The sequence below is a fragment of the Bactrocera tryoni genome, unplaced genomic scaffold (assembly GCF_016617805.1).
Source record: "Bactrocera tryoni isolate S06 unplaced genomic scaffold, CSIRO_BtryS06_freeze2 scaffold_7, whole genome shotgun sequence".
Classification (NCBI taxonomy): domain Eukaryota; kingdom Metazoa; phylum Arthropoda; class Insecta; order Diptera; family Tephritidae; genus Bactrocera; species Bactrocera tryoni.
In genome coordinates this window covers 16,490,932-16,511,020 of record NW_024396366.1, presented here as the reverse complement: position 1 = coordinate 16,511,020, position 20,089 = coordinate 16,490,932, and the positions used below count along the sequence as shown (strand labels likewise).

The 20,089-nt window shown below is 38.5% G+C and overlaps 1 protein-coding gene and 1 pseudogene across 4 annotated transcripts in view; one reads left to right on the top strand and one right to left on the bottom strand.

Annotated features, from left to right (window-relative positions):
• LOC120781407 (FERM domain-containing protein 5) overlaps nt 1-20,089 on the bottom strand; it is a 206,475-nt gene that overhangs the window by 76,841 nt on the left and 109,545 nt on the right. The gene's annotated exons all lie outside the window — the stretch shown is intronic.
• On the top strand, nt 14,319-14,521 carry LOC120781878 (annotated as a pseudogene).

The window sequence follows — 20,089 nt, the reverse complement described above, 5'->3', positions numbered from 1 at the left end:
CTACTTTTGCGGTTTTCATTAAGATACGATTTGTGGTTTGTTTTGCGGGTTATATCGATTTATCGTTTATTGTTTACGGTTTACGTGTCGGTTTTATCGGCTGTGGGCAAAAAGCATAGTTTAACGAGCGGCCGAGTTAGTGTTCCGTTTTGCGTACGGAGATCAACTACGCGAATATGACCGTCGGAGCCGTGGTAAAGCTTCTCTATGCGGCCAAGCCGCCATTCAGTGGGGGGGAGACAATCGTCATGAATTAAGACACAATCTCCAAGCTTAGGCGCGTTTTCTGCTGTTTCCCACCGATACCTTATGTGGAGGTCCTTTAAATAATCTTCTTTCCATCGAAGACAGAAATCGTGATGGAGAATTTTAATTCTTTCCCATCTGTTTAATAAGGAAAGCGACTCCACGCCTGGCTCAGGTGTGGCCAGAATGGGCGCTCTTTTAAGAAAATGCCCTGATGTGAGGGCTGTAAAGTCTGATGGATCTTTCGAGAGGGCTGCGAGAGGCCGTGAGTTGAGAACGGCTTCAATTCTAGTTAACAAGGTCGTGAATTCTTCATAATTGAATTTATAAGTGCCAGCTAGCTTCTTGAAATGTGATTTGAAGCTTTTTACGGCTGATTTCCATAAACCACCCATATGTGGAGCGCTTGGGGGATAAACTGCCAATTGATGCCTTGGGAGCATATTTTTGTATAATGTCAGGTGAGACTTGTTTCATAAAATCCACAAATTGTTTCTCTGTGGCTCTTTGAGCTCCGATAAATGTTTTACCATTATCGCTCATGATTTTGGATGGAAAGCCACGTCGTCCGACGAAGCGAGCAAATGCCGCGAGGAAAGCCTCCTTTGTCAGATTGGAACATAGCTCAAGGTGTACTGCTTTTGTCGTAAAACAGACAAAGACAGCCACATAGCCTTTCATCAGGGTGGGAGACCTTAGCATGGACGCCTTTATTTGAAAAGGCCCAGCAAAGTCGACACCTGTGGTGGTGAAAGGCAGAGCAAAGTTACAGCGTTCCGGTGGAAGTGCTGCCATAATCTGGGTTCTCATTTTCTGCTTGTGCATAGTGCAGACCTTGCACGTGAAAATGCACTTCTTGATTTGGGGCTTAAGGCGGGGAACATAGTACTCTTGGCGTACCATATGTTGCATGAGGCGATGTTCGGCGTGTAACATGAGTATATGGATATAATTGATGAATAATGTGGCAAATGAGGATTTCTCTGGTATTATTATGGGATGGCGTTCGTTATACGTAAGGCTGGAATTAGCAAGCCGGCCGTTTGCACGAAGCACACCTTTCGTGTCCAGAAATGGGTTTAGTACTAAGAGTGAGCTCTTTTTGTCAATTAGCTTCGATTCTCTTAGTAACCCTTGGTCGCGGCTGAAGTAGCGCGTTTAAGTTGATGCGATAAGAGCGACCTTCGCTTTTTGTAAGTCTTGGTGCGTCAATGTATCGCATTGGGGCCAAGTTGCTCCCTTTACCTTAAGTTTGAGTCGCTCTGCGAATTTGAAAATATAGGCGACTACTCTGAGTGCTCGGGGGAACGATGAAAATCGTTCAAGGATGTCAGCATCATCCATTGTTGTGTGATAAGTGGCGATTTTTCGACTTTCTGGGGCAATTATGTTGCGCATTGGCGATTGTGGCCAAGAATCGGGAGATTCTGTTAACCATCGGGGGCCATTCCACCAGAGGGTGGTGGTGGCGAGATGAAGGGGTTTGCACCCTCTTGTCCCAAGATCGGCAGGATTGTCAGCACTGGCTACGTGGCGCCAAGTGGCTGATCCTACTAGATCAAGTATTTGAGACGTTCGGTTAGAAATATATGTTTTCCACGCGTGTGGTGGTTTTTCTAACCAGGCTAGAACTATTTCGGAATCGGACCAGAGGTATAATTTATATTTTGCCATGTTTAAGTGGGTCTGCACCATGGAGACGAGCTTTGCTAGTAGCAGAGCGCCACAGAGTTCAAGTCGTGGTAGACTTATGGTTTTTAGAGGCGCAACTTTTGCTTTTGCCACTAGTAGGTGGCTTGTAGTTGCAATATCGCTTTGGGTGCGCACATATATAGTGGCACAATATGCCTTTTCAGAGGCGTCGCAGAAGCCGTGTAGTTCCACCTTGTATTCGGGGGAATAGTTTACCCACCGTGGAATTTGTATCTGCGAAATGTCTTTTAGGTTATTAGCAAACTGGGACCATCTTTCTAAGCGAAGAGGTTTCACTTGTTCGTCCCAGTTAGTTCCGTCTAGCCATAATTCTTGAATCAGGATTTTCGCTTGTATCATAATTGGCGAAAGCCATCCTGCGGGGTCGAAAAGTTTTGCCACAGAGGAGAGAATTTGGCGTTTTGTAATGGCGGATAATGCGGATATGGACTCAGTCGTGTATGAAAACTGGTCCGATATCTCATTCCATTGGATGCCCAGTGTTTTTGTTGTACTTTCCTTTTCGAAAATAAGGAAATTAGTGTCCAACAAATTTTCTTTTGGTATATTTTTTAATATAGTTGGGTGATTTGCCGTAATCTTTTTTAATGGAAACCCTGCGGATTTGAGGGCTTGGATTACTTGTGATAATGATTCGTATGCTTGTGGAAGACTGTGACTTCCAGACAGAATATCGTCTACATACGTTTGTGTTTTTAACACCTGGGTCGCCAGAGGAAACTCTGACTTGGTGTTTTCAGCCAATTCATGTAGTGTTCGAATGGCTAAGTATGGGGCACAGTTTACGCCAAAAGTTACTGTTTTTAATTTAAAGTCGCGTAGTGGACTATTTGCAGATTTTCGGAAAATAATCCGTTGAAAATCTTGATCATCTTTATGAACAATTATTTGTCGATACATTTTTTCGACATCCCCATTGAATACGTATTTGTATATACGCCAGTTCAATATGAGGAGCATTAGATCTGGTTGGAGTGTGGGTCCCGTAAATAGAATGTCATTTAGGGAATTCCCCGAGCTAGTGGTTCTGGAGGCATTGAAGACAACTCTGACTTTTGTTGTTTTTTTGTCAGGCTTTACTACTGCATGATGTGGCAAGTAGAAAGAGTAATATTTGCCTCCTATGATTTTTTCACATGGACTTACTTCCTCCATGTGGTCTAAATGGAGGTATTCTTCTAAGATCCCATCATAATCTGAGCTCACCTTTTCTAAGTAGGTTTTTTTCCATGCTTAAAAACTGCTGTATTGCAGAGGTGCGAGAGTGACCTAAGGCGAGTGTATCTGGAAATTGTTGTTTTAGTGGTAGTCGTACGACATACCGACCATTATCTGATCGAGTAGTTGTGGCTTTGTAAAAGTCTTCACAATACTGATCTTCTGGTGTTGTAATTGAAATGGGGGGGAGTTCCTCTAACTCCCAAAATTTCCTCAATTGTGAATTGAGGTACTCGTTTGAGATTTCCTCAACTTGAGTTGTCATTGCTGTGACTGGTTCCGCAACTAGTCCACTTAGGCCCCATCCGAAAATGGTATTTTGCGCCAGTAGTGTTTTCGAAATTTTTTCAACACCTTCCAGTATTATTTGCGATATAAGATCGCTTCCTAATAGAGGGTCTATTTGAGCGGGGGTGTTGCAGTTGGGGTCTGCTAGAGTCAGATGTGAAATCTTATCCCAATGCTTGCTACTTATTTGATAGCTTGGAAGCATGTTTGTTAGTTGCGGTAAGACAATAGCATTTGCTTGAATGCGCTTATCCGCTTGGGGGAAATTAGGGTAATGGGGCATATTTTGTTAGAGTTTTGTACTACTCTTCCGCCCATTCCCGTAATTTCATAGTTGGCATGCTTTGTTGGCAATTTTAATTTATTTTGTGCCTTAGACGCTATAAAGGATCGTTGGGACCCTTGGTCTATTAAGGCTCTTAGTTTGAACAGTTCTCCTCGATGTTCGATGGAGACAACTGCTGTGGGTAGCAGTACTCTACTATGATTATCGCTGTGTAGCGTTTGAGTTTTTAATGCCTTTGAGCAGCATGGTGACTCTTGGAAAATTTCTGGAGTTTTTGTTTCGGGGGTTGCTGTTGCAACTAAACCCGTGGCTTTTTTTGAGAAAGCGCCGCTTTGAGATGCGTTGGGAAAGTTATTGAGGTGTAACATAGAATGATGCCTTTTGTGGCAATATACGCAATTAAATTTGCTTTCGCAAGTATTAAGATTGTGTGAGTGGGACAAGCAGTTTGTGCAGAGTCTTTTTGACCTGACAAAGTTGTTCCTATCGTTTATATTTAATTTTTTAAACTTCTCGCAAGTTTTGAGTTTATGCCCTCCTGTACATAGTTCGCATGATGTATTTTTGTTCTGTTCAGATGTGAACGATTGAGCTTTGAAAAAGCTTCTATTTAAATTGTTATTGTTATTGACTTCGGGTCTATTGAAGCTTCTGTTTAGGTCGGGTTGAACGTTTTTAGTTCTGACTGTTTTTTTATCTACCCTTTCTGCTATTTCATATTGGGCAGTTAAGAAATCTTTCATTTGCTGCCACGTTGGGCAGTCTCTTCTTGATGAGAGCGATTGCTCCCATAGAAGTAATGATTTTTCTGGTAATGCTGCGGTGCATATGTTTACCAGAATAGGGTCCCAACTGTCTGTGGGAACATTTTGTGTCGTTAGAACCGACAAACAATTTGAAACAGTGGATTCTAATTTTATGAATTCTTCACTTGTTTCTTTTTGAATTTTCGGCAAGTTCATGAGTATGGTTACTTGCTTGTCGACCAATATTCTTTTGTTTTCATATCTGGCTTTCAGAGCTTCCCAAGCCAAATTGAAATTGTCATCACTTAATGCGAACTGTTTTACTATTACGCCTGCTTGACCTTTTTTTTGTATCGGAGATGATACATTTTTTGCGCTTGTGATAATTTTGGATGGTTTATGTACACGGCTGTAAACATGTCCCGGAAGGACGGCCATTGTTCATAACCTCCATGAAATATTTCCGTATCACATGCTGGCACTTTGAGATGAATGCCTGTTGCCTCTTGGGCTTGCACTTGTGGTAACTCTACTCTACTGTGGGGAGTAGGTGCAATTGACTTTATAAGTTTTAGTTGATCTGTGATCATAATTTTCGTGTCTTCATACTGGTCTAAGCAGTTTTCAAATTTGGCGTAAGCAGAAGATTTAAAGTTTTCTGGTAGATCTGACTCGTCAGTATCTACAATTGTGTCATATGCAGCTTGGAGACGTATCCAAAAATTTTCAAGCGTTTGGCTTTTTATTTCTAGCGCCGATTCAGAATTGTCTTGAATCGGCGAAGAGGCAAACCGAGTGCAGTATTTTACTAGACAGTCACTCTCTGAAATGAATTTGGAGTATGATATGTCTTTCCCCCTCTTTTGTTTTGTAGCACCTTGCTTAGAGCGTGTAGCTTCTGCAGGTGTACATGGACTCTTATCGTCAGAAATCATTTTTGGAATTTTTAGGAATTGAGATGTTTTAGATTCTTTTGAATCTATATTCATTTAGAAAATGTAAATTTGTAAAATATTTGTGTATATTTTCTTTCCCCGTTTATAGCTTATATTACTCGCTGTTGTATCTACTTTTGATGGCGTTTGTGTTTATTATTATTGTAATAATAATTATAACAATAATAATTATAATAATAATAATTATAATAACAATAATTATAATAATGATATTATAATATTATTATTATTTATTATTTTCTTTTTTTTTTTTTTTTTAATGTACTGCGAGTATATATTTTTTTTTTTCGGATTTATTGGTATGCCCTCGTACTTGTGTGCCGGAAAGGGTCAATACCTTTTGTATATAAGTATGTATGTATGTGTGCACGATATGTGCTTCGTATGCATATAAGTATGCTTAAATTATTTTAATATGAAGCAAACCTGCTTGTTTTTGTTGTGCAAATACAAGAGGTATTGCTTGAACCTGATGCCAATTTGGACTTTGAGTATATGAATATTTATGTATGTGCATATATGTACATATATATGGTATTTTATGTATTTATTGTAATAAAATTTTTTTTCGTTCTGTTGTTAATTCGTGTTATCAATCTTGTAACACTCCGTTTATTATTTTTTTTTGTTTTTCAAAATTGTATTACTTTCCCGTAATTTGATTGTCCCTATGTATATGTGGTATATACCATGTAGGCATGCAATTTATTGAAATACAATTTATTGTTGTAATCGCGGTACTAGTATAGACGCAGGAAAGTTAGTTAAATTGGAAGAAGAGAAACGATATTTGCAGGTATTTAACTTCTGCACTCAACACACATGTGTGACGGTATGTATATACTCGTATGTATGTTCCTATATTTGCCTCTAATAAATTTCGGTAAGTATATGCTAGTTAATTACCAAGCTAAGAAAAGTTGGTTTGCATGTATATATGTATGTGTGTTTCAATTTATAAATCATATGTTCGCATTTATGTTTTCTTTTATAAGGTGCCTTTCTGTAGGCTCGAAGGACCATGTTTCTTTAAGTAGCGAACTCACCTTTATTTCCGAAACTCACTTGTTAGTTTTTTGTTGTAACAAATAACGCACAGCACAGGTTTTTTTTTGAAATTGTAAATTTCGTAAATGTATTTATTTTATTCCAGAATGTATATATATATATATTTTTTTTTAAACGTTATAAATTGCTCGGATATCTCACTCGGCGGCGGAATCAGCGGACGTTGATGTACGTGGGAGGAAGAGAAAAAAGCAAAGCGATGCTGCGAAAAGCGTATGCGCAAAAGCGACTCGTACGGGAGCAAAAAGCGAAGTGTGTCCGGCTGGAGTTGTCCGTCCCTTTTTTTGCGTAAACTGTTATGCTCTAGTTGGAAGTGTGGTGTAATGCTTGAGTGTATTGGTGTGATGTGTAGTGATGTGGAAGGTGAGTGGTGAAATTTGGTGTGGCTGTGTTTCATGATAGGGTAGGCCGAGAGTCATTTAGACAATGATTTTTATTAATAATTTATCTTATTCATTTTTATTTTACCTTTTTTTTTAATAAATAAACAAATCAGCTGTCGAAATGCACAAGTCTGCCGTCTGTCATCATAAAATTGCAATGCGCATTTGCGTTGCTTAAGGGGCATTAATTTTGCTCGTCTGTCAGGGCTATATCATAAGCAAAACTCCCGTTGGAAAGCCCAAAAGTCCATGAAGCCACCAACTGACTCCAACATGCCTATACGAGACTTGGGTGGAAATTGGTCTCGAAGAGATGAGGAAATGGCAAATTGTTTTGCAAATCACCTACAAAAGGTATTTCAACCCAATTTGGCAAAGAACAAATTTAAGCTGTCAATCTTACCCAACACAACTAAAGAGTCGCTCGAGTCTTTTAAGACTTCACCTTCTGACATTATTCGAATCACACAAAGAATTTAATCCAGAAAAGTAGCCGGGACATGATAATATTTCCCCAAAAATGCCAATTGAGTTACCAATTATTGCTATAGAGGTGCTCTCTTTGCTCTTCAATGCAATTCTTAGCTTCGGATACTATCCAATTTCATGGAAAAAGTCGCAGATTATCTTGATAGATAAACCTGGGAAAGACTTAACACAGCCGTACAGACCAATCAGTCTTCTACCCTGTCTTTATAAAATATTTGAAAAAGTATTACTATCAAAGATGTCTCCTTTCCTCCACGAAAATAATATAATACCAATGCATCAATCCGGATTTCGTGCGAAACATGGCACAATAGAGCAAGTAAATAGAATTACTGACGAAACAAGGAAATCATTTGAGCATAGCGAGTACTTTTCAGCAACATTTCTAGATGTAGCTCAGGCCTTTGAAAAAGTGTGGCACGAAGGCCTTTTATATAAGATTAAAAAAATTTTACCTTTAGAATTGTATAAAACAATGGAGTCTTATTTAAATAATGGACAATTTATGATGAAAGTAGGAGATTTAATATCGAATGAAAGACAGATAAGGGTTGGTGTACCATAGGGCAGCGTTTTGGGCCCAACTTTATACATCATATATACAGCAGATCTTCCAACTGCTAACAATGTATTAACTTCAACTTTTGTGGATGACACAGCTCTAGTGAGCCGTAACCACTGCCACATCCTGACATCAAGAATATTAGCGGAGCAATTAAGTTCTGTCGAAGAATGGCTAGCGTATAAATGTGAATGAACAGAAGTGTAAGGATGTCACATTTCCGCTTAAATCAAAAATGTGTTTGGCAGTAAAAATAAACAAAATGTTAGTACCCCCAAGTGAACGAAGTAACATATCCTGGTATTCACTTGGATAGAGGGCTTACGTGAAGAAAACACCTCTCTAGTAAAATAACATGTATGTATGAAGATTAGAGCTGCAAATTTAAATTGGCTTTTAAATAAAAACTCTAAACTTAGCTTAGACAATAAAGTGCTTTTATATAATGCAGTCATAAAGCCGATTTGGATGTATGGCATTCAACTGTGGGGTACGGCCCGAGCAACTAATATTGATATAATACAAAGGTTCCAATTGAAAACGCTTATAACAATTACGTGTTCACCGTGGTACATGCCTAACGAAAATATCCATAAAAACCTTGGTATTCCTATGTGTTTAAATGAGTTAAGCCTTCCCCACTCTTCCTGGAAAAAACTGACGCACCCTACCAAGACAGCTTAATACACCACAGCCGATGACACGATAACACAACACCAACTCAACTCACCACACCTGTACACCAACCCACTCAACAAAAAGGATGGACAACGGGATGTCATATTCATACGTTATACATCGTCATACGCATCCGTGCTTACATTCCCTACCAACATTCCATTTTAACCAGTGTGCATTTTTATTAAATAATTGTTAAAGTGGTTAATACTTCTGTCTGCAATTTTGGGCAGCAAATTAAACACTATGGTAAAGAAAGAAGTAGAATATAGCAGAATTAAAAATATATCTAAACTCCGAGATCACCCAAACCCTTTGGCTAATGCTTTGGTGCATTCCTGAGATCAAACACGGTTTAAAAGAAGAGACATGCCTGCGTATTAAAGAGCAACGTATCACCAAAACAACTCAATCACTTGCTTGAGCCTGTCTAGTCTTTAAATAGATTTACGATTTTATAACTTATTGTTAGGCTTAAAAAAAGGCTGAAAAACCTCTACCAATGGACGGTGGACCCGCAAACTAATGACGGGCATCCATTTGTGGATAGATAGCCAACATGGGGAGAATACTGAGTGGATTTAGAAACTATCTGTTCCGATTCCATCACGACCTTAGTCCGTACTGTCCGACGTGTACAGAGTGTATAGAAGACTCTGAGCACGTACTTTTTCAAAGCAGAAAGTTAAAAACTTCACTTTGCGATAGTTTTACGGTAGAAAATTTAACAGCACTCATATGTCAATTCTCTGGTAAATGGAAAGCTGTCAGCGAAGCGTCAGCTCTAATTATGACAAAATTAAGACCCTATGTTAGGCGCCAGTCAGTCTGTACGATTTGTGAGACTTAAAATCTTTATCTCTCCAATGAAGTAATGCTTAATCCGATCTTTCCGTAGAAGAGGTATGATTTGGCAGTAGGTTATGCTTAGAGGATTAAAGTTCCACCGTCCGGCTTACGATGCTTCTTCCTACTATAAACAGAAGCATTTTGTGCTACTGGCACTTATCCGATAACGCCCTTCTACAACACTCTTATTGCTTAAGAAGCGAAGTTTCATCAGCATATCTTATTTTTTATTCAAGTTACAGACGGAAGGATTTATAGATGGTTTACTCAAGTTACAGCTTGCACAAACGAACGGACGGACGTACAGACAATCAGCCGGATTTCAACTAGTCTCATCATCTTAGTCACTTACATAACTCTATATCTATCTCGATTAGTTTAGGTATTACAAACAACCGTTAGACGAATGAAATTATTATAACTCTGTCCGGGCCGTCCCATGCATATTGGCAAGTTTTGCCTTGAATGCCAGAATCTTTGGGAGGCATTTTGACAAAATTTCTTAACAAGTTTTATTTTTTTTTTGCTGCAAATAAACTTGAAACAATTTAGTTTTTGTATAATATATAAAAGTCATAATTTCATATTTCTCATTCTAATAGAAATTATAAACACCAACGGGTATATTACTAATTTTTGTTGTTGAATGGCTTATGTTTCTATGTGCTGATTGCGAGTATTCTGTAGACTTACATACAAAATATCACACACTTGTATGTACACCCAACCGTGTAAAAAACGACGGCATTTCCTATAGTAAAATGGGGGATACGTTCCATGTCATATGAAAACCGAGTAAGATGAAATAAAGAACTATATTTACATAGAAAAAAAGTTTAAAAAATTTTGAAAACTATTAAATTTCAGATATGCATACATATTATACGGATATGAGCATTAAAACTTAAAATACATAATTCCTACAGGTGAAAAATTGGTAGAGCAAGCAAAAACCAAAAGAAATCTGTTAATCCAGGCATTCTCCTTTGCAATAAATCCTCAATCCAAAACACTACACATTTTTCCATTTTTACTAACACTTCATCTCTAATATATGGCGATGTTTTGAAACTATGCTTTGATGAACTGATGACAGATTTCCGTATTTCATTCTCATTTTTCTTAATGGTCCTGATAGTGCATAGCTTCGTTTAAGCCAATATGCTTGCCCACAGATGTTGAACCTTCACTTCTTGCCAGACAGTCTAAGATTATCAATTTTATTTGGAAATGGCTAGCCTTTTACGTATCTTTGAAATTTTGGACATTTTGTTAACTGTAGTTAGGACAAATGATAGCATGAACAATTGATAAAATATTGCGAGCTAATAAACTTTAAACACTCAGTCTCAGACCATCTCTCGCACTGGACAGATATCGTTTTCGCTTACAAGCGTTCGTCTTTTGTTTTTGTTTTGCAAAACCGAAGTGTCTTAATTACTACTGTGCACTGTGCACACAATAAAATACTATTTTCTCAGACAATAAACTTATAGTGCCACATATACAGTCCGTGTCATAAAAAAGACAAGCCTCCGAGTGCCTCCAGATATTTAGACGGGGTTCACCCCCCAACAACAACAATGCTCGACAAACCAATTTTACCGCCGGCCGGGAAAAATAATGCCCAACCATTAATTACTTTTGACCAGACAAAAACAATTCAACAAAAAACATGTGGCCCTAAGTATTTGGTTATGTGCAGAAAATTAAGTAACGATACACTCGCAAATGTGTCAATGCCTTTCTTAATTAAAGAAAATACTTAAAAAGGAAAACAACGACTCACTGAAGGAGACTGGTCTAATTATATGGATACTCACTTTCTCTTCAATATTGCTGCCAACTGAAATGTCAATTAGGGTACGAAAAAATCAAAATCCGACCTTACATTCCACTTCCACTAAGGTGTAAAAATGGTGACATAGAAAAAAATATGCAAAATGCCAAAATATGCCCTAACTGTGCTAACGAATTTCATAACAGCGAAGACAACGAAGAATGTGTGAACATAAAGAGCTGCGTCAACTGCAAAGAAAACGACATCCAAACCTACAACCACAACTCATACGGCAAAAAATGCCCTATATTCGTACGTGAGAAAGAGATTCAAGCAATCATAACACAAGAATCGCCCGCTCAAAGTAGCACCGTCACCAAACCAATAAATCAGCAACAACAACGAAGAGAACTAATAAGTTATGAAAGCTTACCTTCAGACGACGACGTCACTCCTTCAACATCGAAGCCTTTGCCTAAACCCACTACACAGCCACCCACCCACAGCGTATAACCGAAACAAAAATTAAAATTTTTCCCAGAGGTATTTCAATCAAAATGAAAGCTAAACTGAAATTATAGCACTCTGCAACTCGCAATTCCAAATCACCAAAACCAACCAAACACGAGCTCGGCGATCCATCTGAATCAGTGGTAGGCATTTCATAGCAAAATTTTGCAAACTAACTTCACACGTACGCTTACGCTCTATCGTTCAGTCGTTGTCGAGCCAGCAACGAATTAACATCACGCAAGACTATAGCGCAAAACCAAATATGCCCTGCGAGAAATGTTTTATGATTCTAAATGGCTTTGGTGCCATGCAAAGCCTTTTATGTTCCAAGTCTTTTAAAGATAATAGGGAATATATCCTTAAAAGACATTTTGTTAATTTTCATTATACTCTTAATTAATAATAAAATTTGCTTAATTTTAATTCCAATTTCTCACTGGGCTACTTTTTTTTTCGTGCTCACCAACACAGTGACAGATCCTCTCATGCCGACCACTCCCAGTAGCAAAATAATTCACTACTGAAAAAAGTAAGCGAGTTGGTAATGGGTTGCGGGGCAAGAAACGAAAAAAATTTCGCTTTAAAATCGTTGTTGTTATCTTCAAGAAATGTGCGAATTTTATTCATATGAGTTGGTCATCCGCACAACTGATCGACCCAGCCCTCTGGGTATGTGAGCGCTTCAGTGTCATAGGAAATAGGTTGTGTGACAAAACCGATGCTTTTTTGTTGTTGTTCTTTTCTGAAAATAATTGGTAACCGTTAGTCCTGCCACGACGCCGACAATAGTTGTCTTTCAATTTTAATGATTGTCGTTTTTAGTAAATTTTAAGTATCGGTTGAAAGCGGTCGCGTGTGAAGTATTAAAAGTTATTTAAGTACATATGTACAGCAAACGTCATCAAAGAAGATTAATGAATGCCGAAATAAATGAAATTGTAAATATAAATAATTCAAATGCCAATAATTATAATCTTAGTGAATGTGACAATGATAATGAAAATGTGCTTGAAATTAACAATGAAAATTCTAGAACTGAAAATGTGAATGAAAGTAGTTTGGTAGTTGACTTGAAACAATGGGCAGTGAAAAATAACGTAACTCGTGTGGCTTTTGATGGTTTATTGAAACTTTTAAATAAATGGTATTTAAATGTCCCAACTTGCGCAGAGTCTCTGATTATTAGGCAGGATTCAATTATAAGTAGTGTTTCGCCTGGAACATATTTGCATTTAGGAGTCGAAAATAAGCTGCGTAGAATAAGTGACATTATAAAACAAATGGAAATTGTAGTGTTAGATATCGGTATTGACAGTCTTCCACTATATAAGAGCTCACAGCAAACGTTATGGCCTATTATGGGAAAGCTTTTTCCACAATTAAATACTGATGTATTGTTATTTGGCGTTTATTTAGGCACAAAAAAACCATCCAGCGTGAATAGTTATTTACAGGAATTTGCGTCTGAAATATCCAATTTACTTAAAAATGGTATAAACATAATTGGAAAGGTATTTGAAATCAAAATCAGAGCGTTCATATGTGATTCACCCGCAAAGGCATTTTTATGTCAGACTATGGGACATAATGCATTAGAAGGTTGTACTAGATGTTGCCAGCAAGGAGAACGCATAAACAACAGAACAATTTACAGCACATCAAAGGCATTGCCACGCACTGACGAAGGTTTTTCATTACGTACAAGTGAAAATTATCATAAAATTTCAATGTATATAAATTCATTATCAGCAACTAAATCGGTGTATCAGGTGTATATTATAAAAAACATTATTGGATCAATTGGAGTTACAAACGGAATGAAAAAAAATCTCAGCGATAGCGTCATGGTGCAGTTAAATTATGATGGGCTGCAATACAAGGTGGCATTCAAGAAGTTTGAGAGCCTAAATAATGCCATAAATTTTACTTTTCCGTAATTAATAAGGCTTTGTTTTGATACACTTTGTTTATTTTTTTTGAAGTTATACTTCTTATACGAGTTCGGAAAAGGTTGCGATAGATTCAGGTTGCGCAACCTGGCTCAATATGAATCTACGCAAGCTTGTTTCCGAAGATGTTCGAGCAGCAAGCGAAGCGGTGACAATCGACGATCGTTTGTTCGTTTCTTTCGGCACAGCTCTTCTTTTCTACCAACAACACAATGTTGCCATGCTTATGCTGTTGTTGTTTTTGTAGAACAATGTTTCAATTTTTGGTTGGTGACATATTCAATTAAATATAAATTCTGTTGGGATTCGAACCTACGTGCTCGTCGTAACTTTTCAAGCGCTTACCACCAACACCACCATTGACACTTGAATTGCATTGTCCTAATTATGGTTTGGTTATGCATGAAAGAAATATACAATGGATCGCCGATTGTTACCTCTTTTCTTGCTGCTGCTGAGCATATGTATGTTTGTGTGCTTGTTCATTATTGAAGTTATACTGCTTTTTCTTTCCTTTGTCTTTCATTTCTGCGAATTCTCAACTATTTTATGTGACCTTTTGTTGAAATACCCTGCGTTGGCCGTTGAAAAATTAAGGCTATACTTTACAGGATTATTTCTGTAGTTAGTCTTCATTTACATTTTTTGGAAATCGACCCGCGATGACGAGGTATATCGTTTTATCTGACAGCGTGAGGTTTAAGAAGTTCATTTCTAATTGTGTCTTGTGGCATATTAGAAATGATGTTTCTTCGAAAATCGTTCGCTTACAACGGATAAAACGACTTCTGAGTGGTGATTTTAATGAATAAATTCCTCTTGGTTGAAATGCTCTGCGTTGGCCGTTGAAAAGTTAAGACTATACTTCTCAGGATCGTTCATTCCTTTCAAGAAATTAATGACCTTTAGAAATATGCATATTTGCATTATTTCGTTGTCATTTCCATATTCGTAGCAATGGAATTTCTAAGGCATAAGTAAAGTAATGGCCGCCGATTGTCACCCCTTGCCGCTGTACCAGCTTCGCCTACAAACATGTGTAAATATGTTTGTATGTATACGTATGATCGTGAATACATATCGACGCAGATTTTTGCGAGAAGCACCAGAAAGTTGTGCAATTTATGATTTTTAGCTTTTGCCATCGTCGCGAAAAGACTTGTTGGCAAAGGCATGCTCGTGGAGATAATAGATTATAATAAACTAGAGGACCCGTCCACGCTTCACTGTGGCTGAAAATACTACAACTACCATCTATGTATATGATTTCTATTAGTTGGATTATAACTATTAGTTAAGGAGATTTTGAATTTTTGTGAAGCAGCTTGTGTTAGTTTACAAAAAAATGGATCATAAAACATTTCGTGTGTCAATGAAGCATTGCCTTTTTTGTGAAAATACTGTTGTATTTTGGCTCATGGAAATCCACCGATGAAAAGATATTTGCCAAACTTAAAGAGGCGAAAGCTCTGGGCAAAGTGTGTGCCTCGCAAGTTCTTAATCCAACAAACACAACGAATAACTGATTCTGAGAAGTGTTTGAGTGCTCTTTAATCGTAATAAAACCGCATTTTTGCGTCGGTGTTTGACAATAGAAACATAGCTCCACCATTTCCCACTGAAGTCTAATCGACAGTTATTCTAGTAGACTGCACATGATGAACCGGTTCTCAGGCGTGGAAAGACGAAAAAGTCCGCTGGAAAGGTTATGACATCAGTTTTACTGAGCCAGTTATAATCTATTTCACTGCGTATTTGGTTGCAGCTCTTTTCTACTATTCCAAATACTTAGCAATTGTATTATTTTTGACGAAGAATCTGTTTAAAATTGTACGCATATATTCAAATGATTTCTACAAACATGAATTTTCAACAAATGCTTATGATTTGAAATATAAATTTTGTATTTATGAGTTTTATTAAATTTTGGTATAAAGAGGTAAAAGGTATCCTATGTCCTTACGCCGGTTCTAGGCTACCTCTCCACCAATTTTCAACCAAATCGGTTCAGCTGTTCTTGAGTTATAAATGGTGTAACTAACACAACTTTCTTTTATTTAATATATAATAAAACAGGAAAATAGTGTTTTACAGTTCATACTTAGGTTATGCTTAGGCACTGAAAATGGGAATGATGAAATTTGGGGTTCTTTTGTTGTTTTCATCAATTTTTGATATAATTTTCCTCGCAGTCATAATTTAAATATTTCAAACATATTTTTATGAATGACGTTTGTAAAACATATGTTGCCCATAACGTTGACATATATCATAATAAAATTTTATAAAAATTAATCATTGACTGTGAAACGCAAACGACTACTCAGTTTGCAACAATACTTAGCTAAGATTTTATTTAGGCACAACTTAAGTATGGACTGTGAATCCGGGCATTAGCCATACAAAATTCTATACCTAAATGCAACTAAAAGAAATTTTTTTTTGCATTTAGGAAATACATGCAGAAATCAACTCTGTGATTTCCTAAATTTCTCTGAAATCTCCCAAATTCGAGGAAGATTTACTGGAAAATTATATATGACTCAAGCAGCTCACGACTTCCGGTCTTTGACCAAGTATCCTCTGGGTAGCCTAAGAACATCCGTTCGAAGGTGAGCTGAAGTGAGAAGGCGAAACACCCCTGCATAGAGTTGTGCGCTGGGTTTGGGACCCGTCACGTAAAACGCTCACCCCAATGAAAAACCAACAGCAGCCTCGGATGAGAGACCCCCCTTTTGATGACGACCATGGCAAACGAAAGAAGGACTACGAATTAAGGGCATGCACCTGGAATGTCCGGTCCCTTAATTGGGAAGGTGCCGCTGCCCAGCTGGTTGATGTCCTCGTAAAAACAAAGGCTGACATCACCGCCGTCCAAGAAATGCCATGGACAGGACAAGGACAGAGACGAGTAGGTCCTTGTGACATTTACTACAGTGGCCATATAAAGAAGCGCAAGTTTGGTGTGGGAATCGTGGTGGGAGAGAGACTCCGTCGCCGAGTACTATCATTCACTCCGGTGAATGAACGTCTAGCCACAATCCGCATCAAAGCGAGGTTCTTCAACATATCTGCGCCCACGCTCCGACGGATGAGAAGGACGATGTGACCAAAGATACCTTTTATGAGTGCTTGGAACGCACTTATGAGAGAAGCCCCCGCCACGATGTTAAAATCGTGCTTGGCGACTTCAACGCCAGGGTGGGCAAAGAAGGTATCTTTGGCGGTCGGTAAATTCAGCCTCCATGAGGAAACATCCCCAAATGGATTAAGGCTGATCGACTTCGCCGGGGCCCGAAATATGGTTATCTGTAGTACTAGATTCCAGCACAAAATGATTCATCAAGCTACCTGGCTGTCTCCGGATCGAAAAACTACCAACCAGATCGATCATGTTGTGATAGACGGAAGACACGTCTCCAGTGTTTTAGATGTGCGTGCGCTCCGAGGTCCTAACATCGACTCGGACCACTATCTTGTTGCAGCCAAGATTCGTACCCGCCTCAGTGCAGCAAAAAACGCACGCCAACAAACACAAGGAAGGTTCGACGTCGAAAAGCTGCAATCACAACAGACTGCCGAACGATTTTCTACTCGGCTTGCACTCCTGCTCTCTGAGAGCACTCATCAACAACTCGGTATAAAGGGAACTGTGGGACGGAATTTCAAACTCCTTACGTACAGCTGCATCCGAAACCCTTGGTTTTCGGAAAGTGCAAAAGAACAACTGGTACGACGAGGAGTGCCGCGCCGCAGCGGAGAGAAAACAGGCTGCCTACCTCGCAACGTTACGATCGACCACAACACGTGCGGGATGGGATAGATACCGAGAATTGAAGAAGGAAACGAGACGCATCTGCAGACAGAAAAAGAAAGAGGCCGAAATGCGTGAGTATGAAGAGCTTGATAAGCTGGCCGACAGGGGTAATGCCCAAAAATTCTACAAAAAAATGTGGGGGCTTACAGAAGATTTCAAGACCGGAGCATACCCCAAAACCGCCCAACCCCAAAGCATGCCCAACGATTGGAATTTAAGTGTGCTATGCCCAATCCATAAAAAGGGGGACCCCACAATCTGCGCCAACTACAGTGGGATAAGCCCCCTCAACATCGCGTATAAGGTTTTATCGAGCGTATTGTGTGAAAGATTAAAGCTCACCGTCAACAAACTGATTGGAACTTATCAGTGTGGCTTTAAACCTGGAAAATCAACAACCGACCAGATATTCGCCAAATCTTGGAAAACCCGTGAAAGGAGAATCGACACATACCACCTCTTCGACGATTTCAAAGCTGCTTTCGACAGCACGAAACGGAGCTGCCTTTATGCCGCGATGTCTGAATTTGGTATCCCCGCAAAACTAATACGGCTGTGTAAACTGACGTTGAGCAACACGAAAAGCTCCGTCATAATCGGGAAGGACCTCTCCGAGCCGTTCGATACCAAACGAGGTTTCAGACAAGGCGATTCCCTATCGTGCGAATTCTTCAACCTGCTTCTGGAGAAAATAGTACGAGCTGCAGAACTAAACAGAGAAGGTACCATCTTCTATAAAAGTGTACAGCTGCTGGCGAATGCCGATGATATTGATATCATCGGTCTCAACACCCGCGCCATTAGTTCTGCTTTCTCCAGACTGGACAAGGAAGCAAAACAAATGTGTCTGGCAGTGAACGAGGGAAAGACGAAATATCTCCTGTCACCAAACAAACAATCGTCGCACTCGCGACTTGGCACTCACGTCACTGTTGACAATCATAACTTTGAAGTCGTATATAATTTCGTCTATCTTGGAACCAGCGTAAACACCACCAACAATGTCAGCCTAGAAATCCAACGCAGGATAACTCTTGCCAACAGGTGCTACTTCGGACTGAATAGGCAATTGAGAAGCAAAGTCCTCTCTCGGCGCACAAAACCAAACTCTATAAGTCACCCAAAATTCCCGTCCTGCTATATGGTGCAGAGGCTTGGACGATGTCAACAACTGATGAGTCGACGTTACGAGTTTTTGAGAGAAAAGTTCTGCGAAAGATTCATGGTCCTTTCGATGGAACGATGAGCTGTACGAGATATATGACGACATTGACATAGTTCAGCGAATTAAAAGACAGCTACGCTACGATGGCTAGGTCATGTTGCCCGAATGGACGAAAACACTCCAGCTCTGAAAGTATTCGACGCTGTACCCGCCGGGGGAAGCAGAGGAAGAGGAAGACCTCCACTCCGTTGGAAGGACCAGGTGGAGAAGGTCCTGGCTACGCTTGGAATATCCAATTGGCGCCATGTAGCGAAAAGAAGAAACGACTGGCGCGCTGTTGTTAACTCGGCTATAATCGCGTAAGCGGTGTCTACGCCAATTAAGAAGAAGAAAACTTTTGCTTACTTGATATTAAGAAGTTCAAATGGATTTGAGTGATCACGCAGTACATCCATTTCGGTCCCAACATTTTTGTCATCTTATTATAATTCAAGACTAAAGTTCGTTTTAAAAATTATTCACCTTTTCGTGAGCAATAACTGAATTTAATTGTTTTTATTTTACGTTTAAAAATTTTCAACTATATAGTTATCTGTCAAATGATAGGTTACCTAGATGGCAGCAATAATGAAATTTCGACTTGAAATAGTTGATGTTCGTAACACCAAAAAGGAGTTGGGTTGAATTGTTTCATCTTTAATTCAACTGATTGGAATTGGGAGTTGAAAATCGTAGTATGTTGAACTTTTGGAAAAATTACCTTAATAGATATTAATAGCTATAACTTTTCTTTGTTAAAGCAAAATTGGCTTAGAAGGAGCGCAGAATTTAACATTTGCCTAAGGCGGTGAATTGTCTCGAGCTGGCCCTTTACGTTACTCTGGATTGTATGAATCCACATTTGTGAAGTTAGAACAATAAATATATGTTATATAAAGTTTATGGGAATTTATTTCCAGTAATGATTTTAACGTATATTGACGAAGAAATATTATAATAATAAATTAATTAAAATATATTAATAAAATATTGCAAGACAATTCTGACATTGACCATTCAGAATAAAAAGTAAAAACATAATTAATTCTAACTGACGCTTAAATCGCAAATTTGTACAGAACACTCCTGATCATGGCGATATTGTTCTAATAAATACAATAATAGAAATTCAGAATTCTTTAAGGCGTAACTCAAATAACTAAAATTATTAGAAAAATTAGTGGAAATTTCCAAAATGGAACAATTTTTAAATGAATGCAGAAAAATTAAAAATCGCAAAAAAAAGAATTTATCCGTATATATTTAAAGTATTCAATGCTAAACCTTAAATGTACATTTTTGGAAATAAGAGCTAATGCTCAAATTCATGGTAAATTATAGATA